Source organism: Rhipicephalus microplus, chromosome 4 (genome assembly GCF_043290135.1).
Source record: "Rhipicephalus microplus isolate Deutch F79 chromosome 4, USDA_Rmic, whole genome shotgun sequence".
Lineage (NCBI taxonomy): Eukaryota > Metazoa > Arthropoda > Arachnida > Ixodida > Ixodidae > Rhipicephalus > Rhipicephalus microplus.
The window spans coordinates 169,299,523-169,320,773 of NC_134703.1; the positions used below are offsets into that span (position 1 = coordinate 169,299,523).

Sequence of the window (21,251 nt, forward strand, 5' to 3'; positions counted from 1 at the left end):
AAGATGGGGCACAATAACAGGATTGCTATTAAAATGTTGTATAAATATTGTATATTGTGTAAACATTGTATAAAAACAGGTGATATTACAAAAGTAGACAACAGCACAAATATCTGCCGTTATTGCTATTGCTCAATAAATAAATCACGGCCTTAATTTGATTCCGCTGTGCTTGCAGTGCTCATATTCTGCTAAGCACAAGTTTGTAGATCATAGGAGTCATTACACAGTCTTGATCACAAGACATTTTAAATTCACCAACACACTGCGCAGATGTACTATCTTGTCGATGTTACACTTAAGTTTTGGAGTTCGCCTTTTATTCAATATTTCAAAACTCTTTACACGCTGAATGCATATCTCTACACGAATGCGATGAGATGCAACCCTATAGGTTTCTTGCAACTCCACCTTCGTGAATTGCTGTTTGGCCTTTGCAAATGGTGGCACGACAAGTGTCACGTCCTTGCTTTCCAAGTCGCAATTCGTACGCGGAAAGCCTTTGTCCGCCATCACCATATTCCCGGGTTCTAACAAGTCGATCAATCCAAAGTTCGCAAAGATGTAGGTGTCACTCGACCTGCCCACAAACACATTCGAATTATATGTTGTATAACCGGATGGAGTGATCTCAAGTAGAAATTTCAGAGTAAAGTCACTCTTGTAGTTACTCCGGCAGTTAACCCTGTCAGCGACTTTACCAGGTTTTTCTATTCTCACTTTTGAACAGTCGACAATAACTCTACGATAGTTCAGGCAGAAAGAGGGAGGCAATGTTGCTTGGACAACATATTTTGAAAACCACTCGGCCGAATTTTGAGTAGTGACATAGAGGACATTAAAAATGGCATAAAAAAATCCGCCACGCACTAGTGCAATTCATATCAAAGAGAACTCCTAACGTAGAGATCGTAATGCCGTGCCTAATTTTCATAAGACACAACAGGAGCTTGCTGCCCGCTGCCAGTTCCAAGTACCTCTTGCCACACACCTGTAAAAAAAAGGCTATTTCGAGGGAACGATGTTTGTCGTTGAGATGACACAAAACAATTTTTGTTCTCACTAATCTATATTCTTCTATAATATTACACTAAGTTTCCAGTCAATTTGCTGTTATAAGGGTACACGTGCAGTGTTGTCTCACACGAACACTTGTAGGTCATTCAATGCCAAATTTCCAGTCGTTTCGGCAGCCTTCTCAAGTGTGTTTGAAAAAAGTTTACTGATGGAAAACATTTATTCGCAAGAATATTTTGGAGAGAAAAAAATTGTAACTTAGAAAGCTTTCAGTATTTCCCTGATATCTTTTGGGCGTTGTATGTCAGGAAACGTATTCTAAGAGTATTGTTTCTCATTAGAATACCAAAAAACAGTTTACATATTAGGCGAAGCCTTTTGTGCAATATGTTTGAAGCTCAAAAGTATTAGTGCAATTCTCCTGCTGTGTGCTATACGCTTCCAGGAATTTTGCCAATATGAATGTATGTTTTGCCAATAAGTTGCTTAATATGTAGACCAAACTTGGTATCAAAATGAGAAACGGTTCTCTTAGAATAATTTTTCTTACAAACAACACCCAGATGACAATCTGAGAAATTCTGAAAGTTCCCACTTTTTGAAAAACTTTTGTTTACAAAATATTCTAAAGCTTTTACTGTTTTCAACGCAACAAATAGGCGCTTGAGAAATGGGTGATAAAGTGCCATTATGTGAAAAGATTATCCGCATTGCTAACTTTAAATACTATCAAACCGGGGACAAAGTTCATTGTTTGAGTTGTGTTTGATACACCACTTGGCTTCAAACATACCAGTCATAAGCAGATACATTGTGTACTAGTGCGTGTGAAAACAAGGGGGAATGCCACCATGCGGCCATACCGTAGGCCTGTCACAATGAATAGGAAACAAATCCTTATTATATTCAGCATCTTGCATACATCTGTGCAGTTAATTATTTCACAACCAAAAAAGCAAAAAGTGTGAGGAGGCTGCGACAATTCTCAAGGGACATTAAAATACACGAAAAAAGTCTGAACTAATACATGCACAAGCAAATCTATATTACTGTCAAATTTATATAATATCACATAAAATAAAGAAATTTTGCATTGTGAAGATGACATGCTTGGTGTCATTAAGAGGATGATCTAGCATTTACCTGTTTCATTAGGTGCAATAGGGCCAGGAACACAGTAATGGTCACCCCAGCTAGGTCTCTGAGAGCATCGTCATTTTCCTTGTCTACCAAGGACTCGTAGTCTTAGAAACCCTTCGGTTCATGGTCTTCCAAGCAAAACGGCGCCAAATCGCAAGCACTGCGTATTTATGTGCGAGTATTCGTCATGCAGCACAATTGTAGTTTATCTAACACAGTTATGTCTGATCTTTAGGATGCGGTACGACTTCACTATCTCCCATGTCGGCTGATCCTTATTTAAAAAAAACTATTTCGGTTTCTTTACAGAGAGTAATATGCACAGATTTTAATCTGACCTGCATGATGAGAGTCTCTTGATGTTTTAACATATTGCGTGGTGTTCTCTAAGATGGTCATTAACTTGTCAGCCTTTTCTGTCCGTGTCTTGTCGGAGCGCGTCAGCCAAAGTTTCAAACGTGAACGTAATCCAACTGGCCTACCTTCCCCTTTTGCTGCAATAATACTAGCAGATTATACGTTGCGTTGCCAAGTCTCTATACAGTACGCGTGTATTTTAAAGCATTGCCGTAATTTCAAATGCATTGACAAGCAGGTAAACCATTATTAGCTCTGTTTTCAATAAGACGCGTGGCTGTGGGTAGAACACCTGCATGTCACACGAGCGGCCGGGGTTCAATCCTCACGTGCGACCGGAAAGTTTTGGGGCAAAGCTCCTTATAGCGGCCCCCGTTCGTCCCTCGTAGTCGTAGTCGTAGTCGTAGTGTGTAACCAGTCTAGCGCTTTGACCTCCAGGGTGGTGCCGGTGGAGATTTCTCCTGTGCGTTGTTGAGCAATAAAAAAAATTCGCAGCGTGCGCGTTAACTAAAAGCCGAATTCTTCTTTTTATCATTCCCCACTAGCAGCCATTGCCATGTTCCAGTAGGAAACGTTAGAAGTGTTAAAAGCCGACTTCTGTGGTCTCTTTTTCCCAGTAGCAGCGATTGTTTATCTCCAAGGTAGTGCCTGGTGAGATTTCTCCTGTGCGTGAATAAACAATAAAAAAATTGTTCAAAACGCCGTTGATTGACGATATAAACCAACGAAAGACGCCAGATGTTTCTAAAGCAAAACAAAAAGAAGACGCCAGCTGCATAACGAAAGACGCCCGGTGTTTTCTAAAGCAATGATTTTATAATCAAAACCAGATCAATACAGGTTTGTAGTTGCCGATGCTCGTTGCCGTCGGTGTGTGTTCGTATGGATAAGGATGCCGAAAGGCGGGCGCGCAGGGCAGCGGCGGCGCGCGCTCGCAGACAGTACCCTGAAGTGAGAGCACGCGAGGCAGAAGCGCGCCGGGAAGCTGCGCGACGTCGCCGCCAAGATCCTGCTGTACGGAAACAAGAAGCCACATCAGCAAGGCAGCGTCGGCAAGATGCCGCCGTACGTGAACAAGAAGCAGCAGCGGCACGTCAGCGTCGGCAAGATCCTTCCGTACGGGAACGAGAGGCCAGATCAACAAGGCAGCGTCGGCAAGATCGTGCTGTACGGGAACTAGAAGCCACGTCAGCAAGGCAGCGTCGGCAAGATACCGCCGTATGTGAACGAGAAGCTGAAGCGGCAGGTCAGTGTCGGCAAGATCCTGGAGAACAACAAGCCACATGAGCAAGGCAGCTTCGACAAGATCCCGCCGTACGTGAACAAGTAGCTGCAGCGGCATGTCAGCGTCGGCAAGATCCTTCCATACGAGAACGAGAGGCCGAGGCAGCACGTCAACGTCGCGAAGCAGATCTTGAAAATGTTTGACAATGGGAAGCGGCGAAGAAGCGCGCATATCGCCAAGTGAATTAACGGAAGAAAATTTTACGGTACTACTTCTAGGAGCTTCGCCAAATCTCATCATCGTTCACTTCGTGGATCTGCTGTCAATTTTTTTTCCATCTTGCTCTGTTTTTCGGTCACGCACAAGATGACGTCTCTCTCAGAACCAACGCACCCACACCAACACCGGTATTTTTGCGAGACAAGCTATTTAGCGCTATCGCGTTAATAGACAAAGAGTGCACACTACAGGTCCAATACGAAAAGAGGCCAAGGGAAAGTACGCCTGCACGCCACTGACAGTTCATGTTTGGAACGCGGAAAGCGCTTGCCCGCGGACGCCCGCGTCGCTTAAGGGCTGATTTGTCTGTGTTTGCTAGAGGAGCGCCAACGTCGGGCAATGAACTAATGAAAAGAGCGGTGGTGTCAAGAGACCCAGACGAATCTGAGTTCCAATAAAAAGGCGCACCTGCACCTCCGAGTCAGAAAAACATAACCCAAGCGTTAAAAGCAAGGTATACCCTTGGTTTCGCTCGGCAGTTTGTACGGATTTCACAGTCTACAACTTGCATCATTTCACTCATTATTTTTTTCTGCTAGATGTCTTACTGCCTGTCTTTTATGTAGTCGCATTAGTTTTGTGCTTATGTATGTTAACTATATTAGCAACTACAACTGTTGCGAAATTCGGCGCCGTTGTATCAGAGGCGTAGCTCATAAACCCGTGGGTCTGTCCTTCCTAACTCATGTTACGTGATTTTATAGTTCGATGACTCAGTTAGCTGGTGCGGATGGACGGATGAACGGACATACAGAGAGGCAGAAGGATGAACGGAAAGACAGATGGACGAATGGACAGACGGAAAGACGAACGGAAAAACAGAGGAACGGAAGGACGAACGGACGGACAGACAGACAGACAGACAGACAGACAGACAGACAGACAGACAGACAGACAGACAGACAGACAGCTGGCTGGATGAATGGACAATTCACGGTGTATTGATAACACCCTCCGGAGCTTCACCATACTCATCATCATTCACTCCTTGGATATGCTGTGTTTTTTTCGCGCACTCATTTCATAATGTTATTCATAATAGAGGGGATCACGCATTCCTATTGAAGGAAAGGAAGTGTGTTGGTGTTTGTGGATGGTGGAAGAGCCGTGAGTGGGTCATGACTGCTTTCTGCCGGCCTGACTTACACTCATCACGATCAGCGCGAAAAACATAGAACACGAATACACAATGAAGTGCGCGACACGTGGACTTCCTTGTGTTTCCGTGTTCTTTATGTTGTTGTGCTGATCGTAATGAGTGTGTACAACTAGCCCAATTCGATACTTTACTGCTTCACACAGCCGTCACGGGTGTTCACTTGTCGCTTAGGCTCACACTTCCTTGTTTTTTGCCGTTGCTGACGGCCACCGGCATGCGAGGGCTAGAGTGGCCTTGAGCCGGTAACTCAGGACTAGTGGTTGTTTCTAATTACGCATTTCCTTTACGGTGAATGCTTTCACGAGATCAGAACAACGGCCACTTCTGGCGCCGTAGTTGTTTGCCCATGCCACCGCCGGTGCCGCAAACACAATCGTTGGAAACAACAAAAACAATATAAGTAAAAAATATTGAGACTCGAATGCGGGCCCTCTACGTGGTAGGCCAGTATTCTTCTAAAGCTACCCCTGCACTTAGGAAGTCTTTGTGAACAGACGCCATCAATGCTTCATGTCAGGGAGGAATCGGGTATATAATATGAGCGCAGTCACACACTCTTTTTGATCAATTGGACGTGTCATCATTATTTGTATAACTTCCTCATCTGTAGATAATATCAGTGTGCCAGCTCGAGCCCGTCTCGAATAAAGCGCTTCCTCATAAATGATGGACGGTACCTCTCAATACACAAGACCTCTCGCACGTTATCACTGGAGCTCCGCTCGAGTCGTCGTCTACTACCACCTGCAATGGCAGTTCAAGACAATCCTCGTTCGTTTGACACCACCGGCCCATTGTAGCTTCCGCCGTCCACTCTCGCCATCCACAGCCACCAGCGTGATCCATCAATGTTCTCGGGTCTCGAAGATGATGACGTTGAAGAATGGCTACACACCTACGACCTCGTCAGCGAGTTGAACAGGTGGGATACTCTTCACAAGTTGCGTATACGTACCATGCCCTTCTACCTGACTGCTGTTGCGAAAACCTGGTTTTGGATTCATCCCCAAGATCTTCCCACGGTAGCTTCATCAGCTTCGTCAGATTTTTGGTGGCCCCACTGTTCGTACTGAGGCAGCAACGCAGAAGCTTGCCGAACGCATTCAGCGGGTGGGTCAATTATACACCTTGTACATTGAGAATGTTCTTGCTTTGTGCAAGCGCGAAAACTCATCCATTCCCCAAAGCGACGAAATACGCCATATTATCAATGGCATAAATACCATCGCATTCAACGACCTTGCGTTGCAAAATCCTACACGCATCAAGATGTCATCACCATTTGCCAGAGACTAGAAGAACTTCAGTCTCTTCGTCTCTGCCTCGATGCCTCGGACATTCGTCTTCCTGCGGCACTCGACATCCGTGCCTTGGTCCGCGACATCGTTCGTGAAGAGCTTCATGGGCGCTCCTCTACTTGCGTTCCACCATCTCCTCTAGCCTCAGCTCCAACCAGCTTGCGGGAAATCATTAGGCCAGAGAATGCGTCCGCGTCACATCTACCTCGTTCCGACGGATCCTGCCCTCGTGAGGTACCAGCGTGCGCCAACGTTGCGGCGCTCTCAGCAGCCACCACTGTCCCAGCAGCTACACCAGGCGATCATGTACCTGTGGCTTTCGTGTCACTACCGATGCATCCGCAGCCGTACTACACGATGCCGTGTCCTGCTTGTCTCATCTGTAAGTACTGCAGCTACAGTGACCACATATCTCGTTTTCCCGAAGGCGCCAACAGGACAAGCATTCTGGCTACACTCCAAAAAAAAGTGCCGCCATATCCACGAAGTGAATGATGATGAGTGGGCGAAGCTCCGGAGGTAAACCTGGTAAACCATGAATCCTCCGTACATTTTGCCCACTCGATTTTATTGCAACGCTCCCCCTAGCGTACGTCGCCGCACTATATCGAACGATGACGCGCGCCATATGTGGCATCATTCCTATTTTATAACACCTCGCATCTTTCATAATCAACTACACGTACCGCCGTCTAGTTTATAACATCTTGCATCTTTTGGACGGACGGACGGACGGACGGACGGATGGACGGATGGACGGATGGATGGATGGATGGATGGATGGATATGGCTGTACCCTTTAGATCGGGCGGTGGCTAGCGTAATACTTAATGCCGTCAGCTACAAGTACCGCCATCTAGTGAACACTGCAAGAACTGAACGAGAGGTGGCTACATACAGGGGACGCACAGCCCACGCCCTAAGGAGCTTCGCCCCTAAAAAACGCGGACGCGTCCGTCCACCCACGAACTACGAGCGCACGCCTTCCCGGTCTTCCTTTCAGTGGTCGCCCACTCCTCCTTACAGTATGGGTATGCCTGCAAACTCCCGTGAGTCTCGCCACCACTCACCATCTCCGAATTGCCCGTCCGTTTTGCCTCTGTGACCCGCCTCCAATGTTCTGAATGACCACTCGGAAAACTCCCGAATGCAGGTTTAGGAGGAGAAAGTGCATCCACAGGACAACCAACAATTTCTTCAGAGATGTCATCGAACTTGCTAACAGTGCTAGTAGAAGGGGTACACGTCGAAGCTCTAGGGGATACTGGCACTGCTTTTTCGATTATTCGCTCAGACCTTTGTGCCCGTCTCCGCAAAGTGACCACACCTTACTCGGGCCCGTCTCTCCGTGCCACGAGGAATGCCATTAGTCGCCCATTCACCCAGTGTACAGTTCGTGTTCTCATAGACGGTATTCGTCATCATATTGCCGTTGCAGTTTTCCTTGAGTGAACCCACGAACTAATTTTTTGGGTGGGATTTCCTGTCGTCTGCGTGCGCTTCTATATCTTGTCGACAGTGCCTCATTCATCTCAATGCCACTGAGTCGTCCTTACCCGAACACAAAAAGGGCGCATTCGCCTCGCCTACACCTCGCATTATGATCTTAGGACAACCCGAGAAGGAGTAATTATTGTTAATTGCATAAACATTGTGGAAGCTGACGTGCTTCTACTACCTTACCGCCACAACTTACATCGGGGCATTCTGATAATTCCAGGCCTTCTCTGTTTTAAATGCGAAGCATTTCTTGGCAAACTTCGGCGACATTAAGCGTATCTATCTTCTATCTATGTATCTATCTATCTTTCTATCGATCTCTGTATATCTATGTATCTATCTTTCTATCGACCTCTGTCTATCTATCTTTCTATCGATCTCTGTCTATCTATCTTTCTACCGATCTCTGTCTATCTATCTTTCCATCGATTTCTGTTTATCTATCTTTCTATCGATCTCTATCTATCTATCTATCTATCTATCTATCTATCTATCTATCTATCTATCTATCTATCTATCTATCTATCTATCTATCTATCTATCTATCTGTCTGTCTGTGTGTCTGTCTGTCTGTCTGTCTGTCTGTCTGTCTGTCTGTCTGTCTATCTAGCCGCCTACGACTTTTAGCTCTCCTGGCCATTTCGATAATTGTATCCATACCAAACTTCGTATGGCATAACATGACTCTATGAAGAACATATTTGACTAGTCATAACATGAAAATTACACTGTGTATGTCATGAATGTCATAATTTAAGTTTTATGGTCCTGCAGCTCTTGCGGTGGTTTCGTTCACAAGGCATGTTGCAAAATTGGTATGGTATGGCATGATTGCATGGTGAACAGAAGCGACAGACACTAACTTGAAAATTATGATATGACTGTCATGTAACAACATGACTACATGCCACGCTCATGATGAGCTCGCGGCCGTTTCGCTAGCATCACATATACCAAATTTCGTATTACAGTACGTGAATGGATGACGAAGGTATGTGACTGGTGCAAATATAATAATCATGTTTCATCATCACATTTCACGATAATGCAAACATGATAATCATGTTTCATTATGACATATCAATGTTACACGGTGCACGTGCTCGCCTGCGTTAATTTCGTCGCATAACGCAGGCGTGTCAACGCCAGGCACCGGTGTCAAGTAACATGACTACATTCCACGCTCATGGTGCGCTGGCGGCCGTATCGCTAGCTTCACTTATACCAAATTTGGTATTACGGGACGTGAATGAATTATGAAGGTACGGTACTGGTGCAAACATGATAAACATAAAATGCTTGTCATGTAACAACATGACTACATGCTACGCTCATGATGTGGTCACGGTCGTTTCGCTAGCTTCAAATGTATCAAACTCGGTATTACGCGACGCGAACGGATGACATCGGTAAATTACACATCCAAACATGATAATCACGACATGCGTAGCATGTAACAACATTAATACATGCCACATTGATGATGCGCTGGCGGCCGTTTCGCAAACTTCACATATGCCAAATTTTGTATTACGTCACACCAATGGATGACAAAGCTATGTGACTGGCTCATCAAACATGATAATCATGAGATGTTTGTCATGTGAGAGCATGACTATACATGCCACAGTCAAGGCGCCAATACATTTCGACGTGAAGCGTGCAAGTGCTCGCCGGCGTTCATTTCGTCGCGTAACGCCAGCGTTGCCACGCTAGGCACTGGTCCTGCCATATATTCGCAGGCGCCCGCCGCGCTGCGTTGCTTTGACGCATGCGCAATTCAGCGCGTCTGGCGTCCGTCCGTTACGAAAAGAGGGAGACGCATTGTTGTCTGGGTAAGGCATCGGCGCGAAATGCAGCATGTCGCATTTCGCGCCGGTTGCCGTCGGGCCGTGCTGATGGACGCTGGTCGCGTCTGGCGTCAGACTATTGAGTGCTTGCGTTTTATAACGTCGCGTTGTTGTGCCCAGATTGCGCGTACATCAATGCTACATTGAAGTATATTGGGCCCTTCATGATGCGCTCGCGGCCCTTTTGCTAGCTCCACATATACAAAATCAGTTGTTACGTGACGTAATTGGATGACGAAGTATATTACTGGTGGAAACATGATAATCATGACACACGTGTCATGCAAGAACTTGACAACATACCATGTTCATAGCGTGCTTGCGGCCGTTTCTTTAGCCTCACATATACTAAATTTCGTATCACGTGACGTGAGTAGATGACGAAGGTAAACGACACATCAAAACATGATAATCATAACACAGAAGTCATGTGCCGCATCATTTACCTCCACCTCGTAATGTTATTACTTTTAAAATAACATATGAAAATTTCTCGCGTGTGCTTTGCATAAAATCAATTCCCACGGTACGTGGCATCTGCCAATTGGTTTATGAAGGGTCTGCTTTCCTACTGTCTTGAATCAGACCTCTAGACCATTATTGTTGCCCTCTTGATCAACAGTCACTTACGCCATATCCGCATCCCGTAACCATGGTTACCCTTCCGAGTCAGGAAGACCTACCGTAGGCAAGCTCACCGACATTCAACTCTTCCACTCCTTTAATGGCGACGATGAGCCCTGATCTGAAAGCCGCCCAAAGGCAAGAATTGTTGAAACCCTCGACATCTCTGTATGTTGGACCTATATTTTGCTGTCCTTGGTATGGAAACTTCCACGACACACCGAATTCCGGCTGACGGCTTCCAAATTATTCACCAGCTCCAATGCCGCGTGTCTCCTGCAGAAACAAGATAATCAAGGAAAACCTCTCAGGCATGCTTCCACAGAATATTATATATCCTTACTCGAGTCCATGGTCCTGGCCAGTTGTTTTAGTTCAAAAGACGTAACAGTACGTTTTTGCGTTGATTGCCAGGCACTGAACAAAGTAACGCCTAAATATGTTTACCCTCTTCCCCGGATCGAGGACGCACTGGATTCGTCGGATCGTGCAGAGCATTTTTCTAGCCTTGATCAGCAATCGAGCTACTGGCAAATACCAGTGTCCGAATCTGACAAAACGAAGATTGCTTTTTCCACCCCAGATGAGCTGTATATGAATTTAACGTAATGCCTTTCGGACATTGTAACGCGCCCGCTACCATCGAACGGATGATCGATAGCGTACTACGTGGCCTGAAGTGGGAAAGCTGGCTATGCTATTTTGACGTCATCATAGTGTTTTCGTCTACCTTTTCGCAACATCTACAACGTCTCGAAGTCCTAGCTTGCCTTGCGAAAGCTGGTTTGCAGCTGAATACGAAAAACGTGCACCTCCGCAAGCAAGGCAATGAAGGTTCAGGGCACTTGGTCAGCAAAGATGGTATTCGATCGGATCCTGAAAAGCTCGCCGCCGTCCTCAAATTTTTCCGTCCATTGCTTTCAAACGACCTGCGCAGTTTTTTAGGCTTGGCATTCTACTTTCCGTGCTACAAACGCGACTTCGCAAAGCTTGCGTCTACATCAACTGTTCGCAAGTAACACGGCACTCGTCTGGTCCGAAGACTCAGAAAAAGCTTTCCTGGTGTGCAATAGAGTTTTTAGAAGATTGTAATGATAACCATATTTCACAGAACATAAATTATGCTACCAGTCAATCGTCGAGTGCCTCTAAATTATTTCAAAAGGTCGAGTCACAGCATCAACAAGTACACATAAAGCCTTACAGCTGTGTAGGGGGGCCACGCTACTCTGAAGTTTGAATAGTGACGTAGTGGGAGCTTCCCTACTTCACGAATATTCAAATGATTTATGGCGTAATGGGTACCCAAGAAGTGTACCTGTAGTACTTGCCACAAAGGTGTTCATTGATCGGTTCTCGAAAGGCCGCTCTTGTATATTTCCCTGCGACTGTACCGCACGTTCTAAGCATACCGGTCGTTTTTCTTCTTACTTTTTATTTTTTATTGCTGCTTTTACCAACGTTCAATATTTTGGCTAACAAGTATATTGCGTCTGTTTCCCTGGCCCGGCCACCTAAACCTGCTGGATTCTTATAATAAAGTTTATTCCTCCTCCTCAGATAATTTGCCTTGAATTACGATATTTACTGGTCACAACGCTGGGGCCAAGATTCGAAGCCCCAGCGCAAGGCGATTTTCTTTTATTAGAGTTAAGTAACTGGGGTATTGCTGTGAGACATTGCCATTGGTATATTATTATGAAATTCCTTAGTTAGAACGATTGCTTTGCGTGAGTGCTAACTCAGAACAGTTCTCAAGAAAACATTAATTTATGATTCTGAGGCCCAAATTGTGTGTTGCTGGAATTTGTCACCAGGGAAGCATATAATTGAAAAAAATGAAGTATGGCGCACTGCTTCGGCAAAAGCGCCTTGAAGGTTCAAGTATTTGCTTGTTAAAGATGAACAACTGCTACCTCCGTGGCTATATTCACAAGCTTTGGGAATTCATATGGCAAGACATTGCTCATCATTAAATTTCTTGATACCGGCCAGTCTTTCAAAGTCAGACGCTCCTATTACTATGTTCGTATGCCCGTGTAAGGTAAATAGTCAAACTGCGACGTCAGAATATTCGATATACTTCGATTACATTGTTTTTGTGAGCGAATAGAACCTGCTCCTTCGAGTAAAAATAATAAAGACTACGATTTTCTGTCTGTTTAACGACATTCTAACTGAGTGGTTAAAACAGCAAACAATGCCAAATGACCAGAATTGAAAATAAATTACACTTAACCAATACATGATTCACGGCGTGCCTGATATCTTGCGCAATGCCACAATTTCAAGCGCAGAAGGCCTTGCTTGCTAAATTACGATGCGCTAAGATGACGCATTGGTCAGTATCGGAATCGTCGGTGGCATTTTTTTCATTTTGTGTTTGTGTGTGTGTATTCGTGAAAAAGCCACAAGATAGGCAAGTACTCTTGCGGCGTACCTTCACTGGCAGTCATAAAGTTAGCTATAATAAATACAGGCAGTCAATTAAAAATGCGTCGTGTAACAAGCGTACGCATACAGCATAACAGGTAAAAATAAAGTCGGAGCTGCAGTAGTCGGGGACAAATTTCGGTTTTTTTTGAACATCACTGCCGCCCTTGGCTACACAGCGGGCACGCGCCCCTCCCGAAATATATTTGTACTATGTGGTAAAGAGCAGATATTGACAATCCCCCACACTTGCCTGCCCGAAACCCAGTTCTGATCAAGCACGTGCACCTGCTGAAATAGGTCTCCGTCTGCGCCGCGGCTTTCACCACAGGCATCGGCTGCACACAAAAGCTGGTACTCTTTTTTTCTTATGATTTTGCACCTGGAGAAACGCAAAAGCAGTTAATGTATAACAAAATTATAGTATGTAATTTTTTTGGTATACGCTAAACAGCAGCAAAATCGTGTCGTATAATGCCAGGATGGCAGTGCTTTTTTATTACCGCCAGCGTTTGGAATGCTGTTTAGAAAGAACACCCACGCTGAATACGCATTTATCCAGTAATATAAAAGAAAACGAATGACCCAGACACTGCTCGATTAACTTTTTTCTTGTTTCTAAAAATAGAAAACTGAGTCGTAGCAAGTTACCACAATAAATAAGAAACAAACTGTGAGCAATATTGCAAATAACAACAGTCCTCAAATGCCAAATGCCCTCTTTAGAAACATTCTAACCCACGCACTCCGGTGGCGCAGTGATAAGCCACGAAGTGCTTAAATGTGTGTTTGTTTTCCCTTCCGCAAAGCGCCATAACAGCAGTCTGAATTCCTTCTGAGCAACACAGATGCTACACCAAGCCCACGCTCCACGCTTACTCTATTTCAACCACTCTAACCGCCAAACACATGCTACACCCGAATAACTTCATACGCTACCTTTAGCGCAGCAAAGTAATAAATACACATCTTTGTTGAAGAAAAAAGCAACGGAGCGCAAAGAGAACGTAACGGCTTGCGTTGTTGGAACGGGGTACGGTATTTTCTGCTGTGCATTTTAAGAACTCTTTTTTTAACACTGCATGACTCTGTAAATGTAGTGCGAAAACGTTAGAATTCAAGAAAGGAAAGGGTAACAAAGGAAGAAATCGGGATAGCTTAATAGTCCTTCCGGATAGTTCTGGCAAATACTTCGCGACAAAAGCGTGAAGGCACTGTTTGCAACCTCTAGCTATTCCGCAATTTGAGCATGTTCACCACAGCTCGTCGTGGTAGGTAGGGGAGGAGGCGGGGTGACTCTACTTGCATGGTTAAAACGAAACAAACTGCATCTAACTGATAATGCAATGCAGTTAATTTTATAGTTTTGTTTTTGTAAATACGAAGAAAATGCACAGAATTTAGAAAAATTCCCCCTAATCTGTAAACCCCTGATTTTGTAAACCTAAGAGGAAACTCATAGGAATGAGTTTCAGGAAGCTACCCTACACGTCGCAACCGCATGACAGATATTTAAAAATGTCGATGAGAGAGACAGAGGGGCAGCACACAACACAGCCTACACACAGCAAGTTCCAGTCCGTGTATAGTGATGTGATATTGCAACTTACGTCATCATATCTACTCGACACAAGCCGTGTCATTTCTTTCTCATTTCCTTTTCTGCTGTTGTTATGGCTATGTGAGTAAGCGCAATAATGGACCCAGCAGTTTTTCGCCCGTCAGCATCCCAGCTTCGTCATTGCTTTGTACACACCCATAACGCATGAAACGATACATGGCGCCAGAAGTGGCCACCCGGTGCAACACCTTCAAGCAGCAGCAGTATTTCGAGTGAACCCGAGATGAAACATGGAGGTGCTTCAGCCTCCCGAACCACAGGTAATGACAGGTGATAAGGGCAAGAATGGGCAACAATTTAAGCAAAAGCTGGAGCTATACTACAAGGTAACGAAGTCGCATGAGAAGCTTTTGAGTAAGGAAGCGAAGACAGCTATATTTTCGAGGTTAGCAGGCGATGGCGAATTGGAAGTTTTAACAACTTTTCTTTCAGCGAAGGCGAAAGCAAGAGAGACTAGGAGACCGTCGTTGCTAAGTTCGACGCATAGTGGGCTGCTCTAGCAAAGAAGAAAATGCGGACTGCGGGGAAAAGTTTTGAACAGCTATTTCGAAACGTTAGGATGCATGTCCGGTCGTGTGATTTCGGACAACTGACAGATTTCATGATACTCGACCAAGTTGCTGTGGGCATTAGCAACGACGGACTGCGAGCTAAACTTCTGCAAGACAATGAGCTCACGCTGACCAAAGTCGAGAAAACATGCGAACCAGAAGAGGCAGTTGGTCAGCAATGCAAAGCATAGACAGATAAAGGAAAGCAAGTGGAACAGGTCAATGTTGCTCGGGCTTCAACGAAACATCCTGAAACCTTCGAGTGCTCCCACTACAGAAAAGAACACAGGCCCCGTGACTGCACAGCTTACGGCAAAACGTACAGGATCTGCAAAGGAAGGAATCACTCCGCTGTGTTCTGTAGAAGAGCAGCCCGTGCTGATGACCTACAGGATGACTGCGATGGTGACGACGTTGAGATCTTAGAAGTGTGTATCAGCAGCAAACAGAACGAACTAGACTACATGGTAACAACGAGGCTTGGCAGCAAGGAAGTCACAATGAAAGTCGACACGGGACCTCAAGCTAACCTCGTACCACATTCCGCCTACAGGGAGCTTCGGCCGATTCCGCCTATCAAACGCAGCACCACCACTCTGTGGTCATACGATGGGGCCATCATCTGACACATTGGGGGCATTAGTAAGGAAGTATTTATTTGTGACAAACGCCAACATTTGACCTTTTACGTCTCCCAAAAAAGGAATACAGTCACTACAGGTACGTACTCATTGCGAGTGAGATGCTTGGTATAGTTACCTGTCCTGTCAACGCAGTGGCAGCGACCAGCTCAGCGCAGGGTCACAACACTGTATTCCAATGGATACCCAGTCACGTTGGAATTAAAGGAAATGAAGAGGCTGACAGCTTCGCCAAGAAAGCATTGAATGAAGGATGGCATTGCGCATTCCCTATGTCTGGGGCGTATATTCCAAATTTTATAACGCAAGGAGCTAACCATTGTTTGATGAAGAAGTGGTTTGATTAAAGAAATCAATACTCTATGAAGTTTATCCGCACAGAAAATTTTCAACAGCGGCAGATGACCCACGACACTTAGAGATGTTAATACACAGAATTCGACTGGAAGTAGCATACACAAATAGCTTTTTGCACGAAATACATCGGTATAACTGCCTTGAATGCCATTTTGGTCATGCAGGAGAAAATTTTCGCCATATTTTTTTCGGGGTGCGTCAAATACGCGAATGATAGAGAAAAACTAAGGAGCAAACTAGAAAGTGAGGACAGACGGCCGCTCACAATAAAGAAATTATTCGGACCATTGCCTGAGATGCATCTTCAGAAAAAGGCGAACATCTTCCTGACAGACTTGTTAGTGGAGACCGGCTGGATAAACGCCTGTGAAGGCCAGGGGTTGACACATACGAAATGATGTGTTAGTGCATATATTGACAGTAGAAAACAAAGGTGTGCGTGGGAACATATTATGACTGTGTGAACTGCTGCAAGCAAAGTGTACATTGGCATAATATTTCAAGTGGTTTCAGTGTGCTATTATGTTTTTGTTTAGTATTAAATATCATTCAGTATTATTCTTTTTTTTCGCTACAGAACTTATTGATATGGTGTAGCCGAGGCAATATGGACCTCAACCTATCCACAGCAAAACAGTAGAGGACAGGAGAGAACAGCTCCGAAAAAGTAGTGCGAGAATTCGGCACGCTATTCGAAGGTACCGGCTGCGTGCGACGACCATACTCGGTAGTTCTCTCGTCAAATGCTGTATCCGGGGTTCAAGCCGCCCGCCGAGCCCCTTTTGCACTGAAGGAACCACTTCGCAGAGAACTTAAGCGAATGGAGCAAACTAGCATTGTGACGAAGGTGAACAAAGCTACTGAATGGGTAAGCGCATTGGTAATTATAGAGAAAAAATAGAAAGCTAAGGGTCTACATGAATTCCAGGACAATCAACGCTAGCATAAAACGGGAGCGTTACGAGATGTCAAGGCGGGAAGAAATCGAAGCAAAACTAGCTGGGGCAAAGGTGTTCAGTTAACTTAACGCAAAAGCTCGTTTTCATCAAGTGCCCCTCGACCAAAGAAAAACATCACCAATTTGCACTTTTGCCACTCCTTTAGGATTTATAGGTACTTGCGGATGCATTTTGGGATTGCAGCAGTATCAGAAGTATTTGAAGAGACTCTCAGCAAAACATTTGACTCCTTGTCGGGTGTTCATGTGTCTGATGATGAGATTTTGATTTAGGAAACTTCGCAGAAACAACATGACGAGCACTTGAGATCCATCCTCAAAACCACTAAGAAGGCTTGGCTGAAGCTAAACGCCAAGAATTGCAAGGTTGGAGTGCACAAAATTGAGCTTCAGGGGAATATTATCCCGAAAGATGGTTAGGAATTCAGCCGTTTGCTAACTGGGTGTATGAAACAGGCAACCGGCAACAGATAAACAGGAAGTACAGCGTCTTTTGGGCGTAGCCAATTATTTTTTGAAGGGCTTTCCCTCTTTTTCGCAGAGGATGGTTTTTTTGCGCAGCCTAATCAAGCATGATTCTGCATTTGCATAGACCCAAAATCACACAAATGAATGGCACAGTATCGGCGACAGTCATAGAAAACAGCCTTTTCTGGCAAACTTTGACCCTCAGAAGAAAACAAAAGTGAAATCAGACGCGTCAGTGAGTGGTCTGGGCTCGGCACTTCTGCAATATTACGAAAGCGAATGGCGTCCTGTGGCGTACGCATCAAGGGTGCTGAGTGACGCGGAACAGTGCTATTCACAGGTTGGAAAGCAAGCATTACCAGGGACGTTAGGATGCCGAAAATTTCATTATTTCATCCATGCTCAACAGATAATGCTGAAAACCTCTCATCAGCCGTCGATAGCTATAGCTTAAAAAACAACCGCTGATATGCCGCCTCGATTCCTTCTGCGCCTGCTGAAGTAAGATAAAAAAAAAGAACTTATCCGGGTGGACATGCTGTCGGGAGCCAAAGCCATTAAGCCGGACAACGACGATGCGGATACCGACGCCGACGAGGAAATACAGGCCGTGAGTACTGTTGCGGCTTTTTTGATGTCACAATGAAGCGGTTACAAGAGACAACTGTAAATGATATATATTTTCGCTCAGTAATACAGGCAACTCGCGCTGGCTAAATTGTTGAATGAGAGCTGAAGTCTTTCACGGGTGAACTATGAGTGGTGGAAGTCATCTTACAGAAAGGTACCAAAGTGATAGTACCTGTATCTATGAGGAGAGAGATGATAGGGCGAGTCCATACAGGTCACATGGGCCTCAATAAGGGCAAGGTAAGAGCAAAAGTATTCATTTATTGGCCAAACAATAATACGGAGATTATAGCTATTATCTGTAGGTGTGCTGTCTGCAAACACTATAAGCCTATAGTCAGCCCAGTCAACCACTTACCATGAAACCGACACCAAAATCCCTGTACCTGTGGTGTAAAGTTGGCGTTGGCCTTTTCGAATAGAAGGAAAGTTTCTTCTGTCCGTGTGTGGCGCCCTTTCTAATTTTCCAGAAGTTGAGGGGCTGCGTGACACATCGGCGATAACCATCATCGACAAGCTGGGGGCCGTATTTGTGAGATGCGGAATTCGATATGAGGTATGTACAGACAACAGACCGCAATTCAGCAGCCGCTACTTCAGCCAGTTTACAAGCAAGTATTACTTCAGACATGTCACCTCAAGCCCGGGCTTTTCAAGATCCAGCAGACTACCAGAGAAGGGCTTGTAGAGGGCGAAAAGAAAGTTGAAGAAAACGAAAGATGCCCGAGAAGATTTCTGGTTGAGCTTTTTTTAGCGACAGATGAAGACTTTAGAGAATCGACGATTACCCGGAAATCTACTACAAGGAAGGAGCTTAAGGTTGACAATACCAAATTTCAGTGATCAGCAGATAACGGAAGTGTGGAAACATGTTCAGAAGGAACATTACAACCTGCCACCACTGGACGAAGGACAGACCGTGAGGACCAAAAATAGTACTGGTCACGGAAAGTGAAAGTCGCGAAGCAAATGTATTCAAGATCGTACGAGGCATTGACAAAAGGCAAAAAAATATTTCTTCGAAGCAGGCCACATCTGCTACACACTAGAGAAGCTTTCGTCCAGGGTGCCCGGAAAACTGAACCCGGTAATGACAAAATCCAACAAACAACATCTGCTATGCCAGACCTGTCCGACCTGTTTAGTGCAACGCCAGTCGTGACGTCAGACCACACTACATTGGTTTGAACATCCAGCCGCCAGTCCAGGCCACAGCAACGCATAGAATATAACTTCAGTTTCCAACAGTTGTTTTGAACTTTTCAAGTGCTGTTAAGACATGAATGACACTAGCTGTTGTTCTTATATGCACACCTTGAAAAGAAGAGAGATGTATCGTGATGCGTAAGTGCAACTTACGTCATCATGTCTCCTTGACGCGCGCCGTGCCCTTTTTTTTGCCTATCTGCTGTTGGTGTGGCTTTGTAAGTAAGCGCAATAAAGGACCCAGCAGTCTTTCGCCCCTTGACATTCCAGCGTTGTCGATGCTTCGCACAGTCTCATAACGCACGGAATAATACAATCCGCACCCTTGCTTGGTACCCGACCTTACTGTCCCAGCCACTCGTTCAAGTCTGTTTTACTTCAAAGTATACGTATTTATTTGGCTACATGCCTTCAGCTGTTATATCTTCTTTTGACACGTAAAAACCGTTTCAGTTGACATTTTTATATTGTCGAGGAGAACTAGAACAAATGGTGGACACTGCCTCTCAACATTGTATGCCGGATAGTTTCTTCAAGACTCCACCATGTTGTCACATGTGGAAGAAAGTTAGCAATAGTCGTAAGATGTTCACTAAATATTGTATTTTTCCCATTGCATATTGATTGCCAAGCTAGCGAGGTTCATCTAAGATAAAAAAATAGGTTACCTAAGACGTACGTGAGCCACATCTAAACAATGCACCAATATCCTAAGGTACAAAACACTGATTCTCCCTATATTAGAGTACGCTTCGTGCGTGTGGAATTTATGCAAAATTTGTGATGTGGAAAACATTGAAACAGTCCAAAAGAAAAAGTTGGTTTCATTTGCAATTGATACAACTATATTTTTTCTCGCTAATCTGTCAAGGAATCTTGGAAGTTATCACCATTTTGCATTCGTCATGATATCGACTTGTGAAACTATTGCACTCTTACGTTCACTCGTCATGCCGGTTATGGAATGACAATTACATGGTGTATGCTAGTGCTCTGTCAACGAGACGTGGTCACAATATCAACATAAAGCCATTTTTTTCACGTAGTAACATGCTCAGAAATAGTTTTTTTTTTAATCCAGGGATGATTGTTTGCTGGAACGATCTATCTGGTTCTATTCGGTAAACGAATATATCAGATATTTCGGACCATTTGAGTGACGTGAATACCTTTTCTCCCATTTTGTACCCGATTGTGCCTAGAAGTTGACAATACCTGTTATGTAAAGAACTTGTTTATATAACGGTGTTATTGTTTTGTGTTATATTTATGTTTCCTATTTGGGCAATAGCCCAGTATTGGATAGCAGTTTTTGAAAATGAATAAATATGTGTTTGCAAGTTTCTCAATTCAACAAAAGGCTTATATCAGCAAAGTTTTCAACGAGGTGGAAGGTAAACATCAGGATAGAGAGCTTATTGGTACAAACTGCAGAACAACATTTGTGTCAGTAAATTTCTTGGTAACATGCTTCTAACGTACACCCACCTATCCATAAGAACGCAAAGGAAGGAACCTACCTTTTTAGAGTTCATTTTTTGCCCACATGTTTCAACGGGATTCAAATGGCGTAGGTTTCCCTTCCCCGGTGGCTCACCCCTGAAAGCATCCGAGTGTCTGGCCGTGGGACGCCTGTGCCCATTTTGTGAAACCGGTGGGTATCCGGCGGCATGTGGGTTCAAAACCACGACCTCCCGCAGCCGAAGCGGACACTCTACCACAAGGCCACGGCCGCGGTAAAAAAAAAATCACGCCACGTTATAGATGAACAGACACACCGTCTTTGGCAGACAGTATTGGCAGGATTGTTAATCAACAAAGGAAAACCTCATAAATCAAATATTCTTAATTAGGAAAGTAGTACCGAAAGGTGTCTTGTGTGCGACATGTATAACCTGTTAGGTAATGAGAATAATATGTGGAATGCACGTGCTGTC

At 44.7% G+C, this 21,251-nt stretch overlaps 1 pseudogene; it reads right to left on the reverse strand.

The window, feature by feature from the left end:
* Nucleotides 1-222: 222 nt before the first annotated feature.
* LOC142814449 (uncharacterized) overlaps nucleotides 223-21,251 on the reverse strand; it is a 34,402-nt pseudogene continuing 13,373 nt past the window's right edge.